This window comes from Nicotiana sylvestris, chromosome 7 (genome assembly GCF_000393655.2).
Source record: "Nicotiana sylvestris chromosome 7, ASM39365v2, whole genome shotgun sequence".
Classification (NCBI taxonomy): Eukaryota; Viridiplantae; Streptophyta; class Magnoliopsida; order Solanales; family Solanaceae; genus Nicotiana; species Nicotiana sylvestris.
Genome location: NC_091063.1, coordinates 6,150,936 through 6,157,804, shown reverse-complemented (window position 1 = coordinate 6,157,804; position 6,869 = coordinate 6,150,936).

The following is a 6,869-nucleotide window of genomic DNA, read 5'->3' as shown; positions in this document are numbered from 1 at the left end:
ATTTTCTCATCACCCACTCGGAAGGTGAGTTCCCTTGCTTCCACATCAACTAAGGCCTTCCCAGTTGCAAGGAAAGGTCTTCCCAGTATGATCGAAACCTCATAATCTACCTCACAATCCAAGATCACAAAATCAGTTGGCAAAATGAACTTTTCCACCCGAACAAGGACATTATCTACAATACCAAGCGGCATCTTCATAGTTTTATCCGCCATTTTCAACCTCGTTGAAGTAGCCCTAGGTTGCCCAATACCCAAAGTCTTGAAAACGGAGTAAGGCATCAAGTTGATACTTTCCCCCAAATCACATAGCGCTTTTGCAAAGTTTGCACTCCTAATGGTGCAAGGAATGGTGAAAACGCCGGGATCTTCTAGCTTCGGAGCCATCGAGTGCACTGTGCACTAACTTGGCGGGTCATCTTGATGGTCTCACAATCCATGGATCTTTTCTTTGTCACCAAGTCTTTCATGAACTTAGCGTACCCCGGTATTTGTTCTAGAGCTTCCACCAATGGCACATTAATTGATAAGCTCTCCATCATGTCAATAAATTTCTTAAACTGGTTCTCATTTTCTGCTTCGCAAGCCTTTGAGGATAAGGTGGAGGTGGCCTTGGCAAAGGGGCCTTGGCTTTAGGCACAACTATTTTTGGCATGTCTATTACATGTTCCCTAGACAGGTTCATGTCATTCTGAGTTTCCACCTTGGTATCTTGGATATCAATCCTCACTTCCTTGTTCGTGTTCTCATCAATCACATTCTCAACCACCAAAGGGACCTCATCCTCTTGCAACTCAACTTCATCACTAAAAATTTCATTTTGTTTGGAGGCATTCACATCACCACCTCATCCACTTCTTGTAGTTACCGCCATTACATGCCTGAAATTGTTCCCACCCTTCAGGTTGACTATCGTATCACTAGGTAGAGCCCCCTTAGAGCGAATATTCAAGAATTGTGAGATTTGGCCTAATTGAACCTCCAAGTTTCTGATTGAAGTATTGTGGGATGCTAACTGGGCATCAGAGTCAGCATTCTTTTTCATCATCGGTTCAAACATCATTTCGATTCTCCCCATTTCATTGTTGGAAGTACTAGGACCTTGGGATAGAAATAGGGGTGGATTGTTCCGTTGTTGATACATTGGGGGCCTTTGAAAGCCTTGCTCCCGATTTCCTTGGTTGTTATTGTTCCAACCACCCTGATTGTTATTTCCGCCCCAGTTGTTGTTGCCACTCTAATTACCTTGATTATTCTGATTATTGTTCTGGTTGCTCCAATTTGCATTTTGGTTGTTGTTCCCCCAATTATTATTCCCTTGTTGTTGTTGATTTCCCCAATTGTCTTGGGGCCTCCATTGTTGTTAGTTGAAAGAATTGCCCTTTTGGCCCTGATAGTTGTTCACGTATTGCACTTCTTCATTCTGCTAATCATACCCATCATCTTAGAACCCGCCACTATCTTGGTTATATTGATCCGAACTCTCTTGGTTTTGTTGATGTCTTTGCCTTCTTTTGTTCACTAACATGTTGACACCTCCATAGCATTTACTTGTCGTGGAGCTTGAACCTGCTGTAATTGTGCCTTTGCTATCTTTTTCATTGTTATTGTCAGTTCTGCTATTATCTGCCCATGATCATGGAGCTCTTTGTGCAAGTGAATAACCGTGGGGTTACCCTGTGGTACATTGGCTCTACTTTGCTAAGCGGAGGACGTGTTAGCCATCTCATCCAATATTGCACTAGCCTCATCATACAGTGTGTTCATGAAATTGCCCCCGGCGAGTTAGTTCACTATGCACTAATTTGTTGTGTTAATGCCCCGGTAGAATGTTTGTTGTATCATTGCTTCAGTCATATCATTATTCGGGAATTCCTTTACAATGGTCCGGTATCTCTCCCATATCTCATGTAGTGGTTCGTTGGGCTCCTGCTTGAAAGCTAAGATTTCATCCCTCAAGGTTGCCATGTGGTCTGGCGAGAAAAACTTTGCAATGAATTTATCTACCAACTCATCCCAAGTAGTGATGGAATAGTTGGGAAGCCTTTCAAGCCAATCCAAAGCCTTCCCTCTAAGTGAAAAATGGAATAATCTCAACCAAAGTGCATCCTCTAACACATTTGTTTGCTTCCCCAACAGGTATCCATGACGCCCTTAAGATGTTTGTAAGTGTTCTGATGGGGAGCACCTGTGAAATACCCTTGCTGCTCCAACAAAGTCAGCATCACATTTGTAATTTGGAAATTGCCCGCCCGAATCCGGGGTGGGACAATTGCACTAGCATATCCTTGGTTTGGAAGCACTCGAGGAGCCATTCTTGAAGGTGGCGGGGGAGGTTATGGAACATTATCATTAGCCTGGCGGCCTCTCCTTTGAGCTTGAGGCACTATAGGAACCTCAAAATCAATATTGTCATCTACCTCCTCCCCCGGTGGAAGATCTCCAAGAGGTGCGTTGTTTGCCGCCATTTCGTACCTGAGTTGGCGACACAAAAAAATTAATAACACAGAAGGAAAGAAAAACAATACACAAACTATTTAGATAGATAGCCAAAATTGTTAGCTCCCCGAAACTGCGCCAAAAGTGATCGGGTCCAACCCTACTCCACTACAAAGTGGCAAGAGTGGTCGATGCAGCTTTTACCCGAAAAGATCGGGATCGAATCCACAGAGAGCTAGAATGTTTGGGATTTGGATTCCTATCTAAACTAGCAGTGCATAGTGCTCTTAATTACACTTCCAATCATATTTGTTTGTTTGTTACTTCTAATTTTATGCTAATGATATTCGAAATTAAACGAATTATGAATGTTTATAAGGTTTTCTAAATGGTTAAAGAGGCACTAGGGAAGTGGATTTCTCCTAGGTGAACACTTAACGGGATTGATAACTAGGGAATATGATGTATTCTATACTCCTTCTTACTCAAGTTTTGATTAGAATTGCGTACAAATAGTCCCAAGGCTCACAAGTTGTGCTTGATTGCAGGTTTGATCAACAAGGTGACAAAGTGCCAAAAACCAGCTCAAAAAAGAGTGAAACTTGCACAAGTACCAAGACAAGACAAAGCTCAGTCAAACAGGGCAGTGCGCCGCACACCATTATGTGTGGTCCGCACAAGTGAAGTTCAGAGAAGTTGCTTTTTAGGCCAAAAGGCAATGTGGCCGCAAAGGGTTTTGTATGGTCCGCATTGAGTTCACCGCGGCCGCACTCTATTTCGTGCAGCCAAGGATCAGAGAGGTGATGTTTTGGAGGATGAAGGTCAATGCGGTCCGCGTTCCTTTTTGTGCGGACCGCAATAGTAGCCACCGCGGCCACACTCGACTTTGTGCAGTCCGCATTGCCCAAGTTCAAAGAGTTGATTATTCAAGCTCAGAGCCTTAGTGCGGCCGCACTAGATTTTGTGCGGTCCGCACTAGCCCCGCATGGGTATTTTTGTCCAAGATTTTCAGCCTAGTATAAATAGATTCTTTTCCCATATTTAGGTCATCAGATAGTTTTGTACTAAGAGTTGCGCTCGTGACTTCGTTCCTTTTAGCTATTTCGAGTAATTTTAGAGTGATTTCAATATTGAATCTTCAAGTAATTTAGCAATTAATTATTATGAGTTTCTCTTCATCTATTGCTTTGTTTTCTTCTCTAATTATGAGTAGCTAGACCCATAAGCTAGGGTTGTGGCTCAACCCTAGTGTGGGTAATTGATGGGTCTTGTGTTTTGATGCTTGATTGTCTATGGGTGTTTGATATTTGGGCTAATTAGAGTTTTAATTGTGAATTAGTGGTTGCAAACACTAGTTTATGCCTAGTAGACTTTGGCTCTTCTTGAGAAAGAGAGCCTAAGTCCATGAAATTAGTCCAACAAGGAATTGGGGCGTACTCAAGAGATTGATAGCCCCAATTAAAGGGTTAAACCTAGAGATAGTAATACCCGACTTGAACCTTAATTGCTTGCACAAATTTGCATACCCCATTGATCTTGAGAAAATCAATTCAGGCAAAATCACTCGAACTACCGAGAGGTGTAGAGTGAGTAGAATCGTGCAATGATTATATCATACTCCCCAAATGTGACAATCTAGCTTTAGACTCAAGAATCCGTCAATTGACCACCTAGGTGAAAGTCACTACCCTAGTGCCTTTTAATCATTTGAACAACTTGCAATAGTTTAACCTTAGTCTTATTTAGCTTAATTTAGCATTGTAGCATTATAAAATTAAAATCATAATCAAAATCAAAAATGTGTAGAATAGCAATTAAGAGCAAATACGCAACTCTCATTTAGATAGACACTCAACTCCAATATCTAGCTCACTGTGGAAATCGATCCCGACCTTAATCGGGTAAAAGCTGTTTCGACCTCTCTGCTACTCAATAGTAGTGCAGGGTTAGCTTCGATCACTTTTTTGCGCCGTTGCCAGGGAGTTAACGGTTTTGGCTATCTATCTAAATAGTTTTGTGTATTGTTCTTCTTTCCTTCTTTGTTACTAATTTGTATGTGTCACAACTTCAGGTACGAAATGGCAGCAAACAACGCTAATGACCCTCTTGGAAATATGATTGTGGGGGAGGAGGTAGATGATGTTGGAGATGATGAGGTGCCTATTGTACCTCAAGGACAACGTAGAGGCCGCCAAGCCAATGCTAATGCCAATGACAATATTCCAGACCCTCCTCCGCCACCTCCAAGAGTGGCTCCTAGAGTGCTTCCGAACTAAGGCTATGCAAGTGTTATTGTCCTACCCCGAATCCGGGCGGACAATTTTCAAATAACCAATGTGATGCTGAAATTGCTAGAGCATTGTGGGTATTTCACGGGTGCTACCAAACAAAATTCTTACAAACATCTCAAAGGGTTCGTGGATACATGTTGGGGGAGAAAGAAAACTAATGTGCTTACATTAGTGGTGACTCACATAAGGGGAAATCATATGGTACTTAGAGCCGAACTTGTGACTTTTCCTTGAGAGAGATGAGTGTATTTCCATTAAACTCGTTCTGAGTGCCACTATCCTAAAGGTGAGATTTGCTTAAGGAGAGTTGAGGATGTGTGAGTTTGGGTTCCACAATGACCAAAGTAATAGAAACAGTTCTTTGATGTGTTGAGTCAACTCTTGATGCTCTTGTGTCGCACTTAATCCATGGTGTTTAAAAGAGTAAATGTTGTTAATGATTCATTTGTATTGAGGGCAATTGTTAGTCCCAATTGATGCTAGATAATGTCACTTTAGGACATTTGAATTTTCTTGAATTTTCCCTTAAGGGGTGGGTCTTATTTTGTTTGCTTGAGGACAAGCAAAAGCTTAAGTTTGGGGGAGTTGATAACTAGGGAATATGATGCATTCTATACTCCTTCTTACTCAAGTTTTGATTAGAATTGCGTATAAAATAATCCCAAAGGCTCACAAGTTGTGCTTGATTGCAGGTTTAATCAACAAGGTGACAAAGTGCCAAAAACCAGCTCAAAAAGGAGTAAAACTTGCACAAGTACCAAGACAAGGCAAAACTCAGTCAAACAGGACCAAGCGACCACACACCATTCTGTGGATCCGCACAAGTGAAGTTCAGAGAGGTTGCTTTTCAGGCCAAAAGGCAATGTGGCCGCAAAGGGTTTTGTGCGGTCCGCATTGAGTTCACCGCGGCCGCACTCAATTTCGTGCGGTCCGCAAAGCCAAGGTTCAGTGTTTTGGAGGATGAAGGTCAATGCGGTCCGCATTCCTTTTTGTGCGGACCGCAATAGTAGCCATCACGGCCGCACTCGACTTTGTGCGGTCTGCATTGTCCAAGTTCAGAGAGCTGATTTTTCAAGCCCAGAGCCTTAGTGAGGCCGCACTAGATTTTGTGCGGTCCGCACTAGCCCCGCATGGGTATTTTTGTCCAAGATTTTCAGCCTAGTATAAATAGATTCTTTTCCCATTTTTTGGTCATCAGATAGTTTTGTACTAAGAGTTGCGCTCGTGACTTCGTTCCTTTTAGCTATTTCGAGTAATTTTAGAGTGATTTCAATATTAAATCTTCAAGTAATTTAGCAATTAATTATTATGAGTTTCTCTTCATCTATTGCTTTGTTTTCTTCTCTAATTATGAGTAGCTAGACCCATAAGCTAGGTTGTGGCTCAACCCTAGTGTGGGTAATTGATGGGTCTTGTGTTTTGATGCTTGATTGTCTATGGGTGTTTGATATTTGGGCTAATTAGAGTTTTAATTGTGAATTAGTGGTTGCAAACACTAGTTTATGCCTAGTAGACTTTGGCTCTTCTTGAGAAAGAGAGCCTAAGTCCATGAAATTAGTCCAACAAGGAATTGGGGCGTACTCAAGAGATTGATAGCCCCAATTAAAGGGTTAAACCTAGAGATAGTAATACCCGACTTGAACCTTATTTGCTTGCACAAATTTGCATACCCCATTGATCTTGAGAAAATCAATTCAGGGAAAATCACTCGAACTACCGAGAGGTGTAGAGTGAGTAGAATCGTGCAATGATTATATCATACTCCCCAAATGTGACAATCTAGCTTTAGACTCAAGAATCCGTCAATTGACCACCTAGGTGAAAGTCACTACCCTAGTGCCTTTTAATCATTTGAACAACTCGCAATAGTTTAACCTTAGTCTTATTTAGCTTAATTTAGCATTGTAGCATTATAAAATTAAAATCATAATCAAAACCAAAAATGTGTAGAAGAGCAATTAAGAGCAAATACGTAACTCTCATTTAGATAGACACTCAACTCCAATATCTAGCTCACTGTGGAAATCGATCCCGACCTTAATCGGGTAAAAGCTGCTTCGACCTCTCTCGCTACTCAATAGTAGTGCAGGGTTGGCCTCGATCAGGGATCTAAAGCCTAAGGCAAAGTTGTTATGTTGGG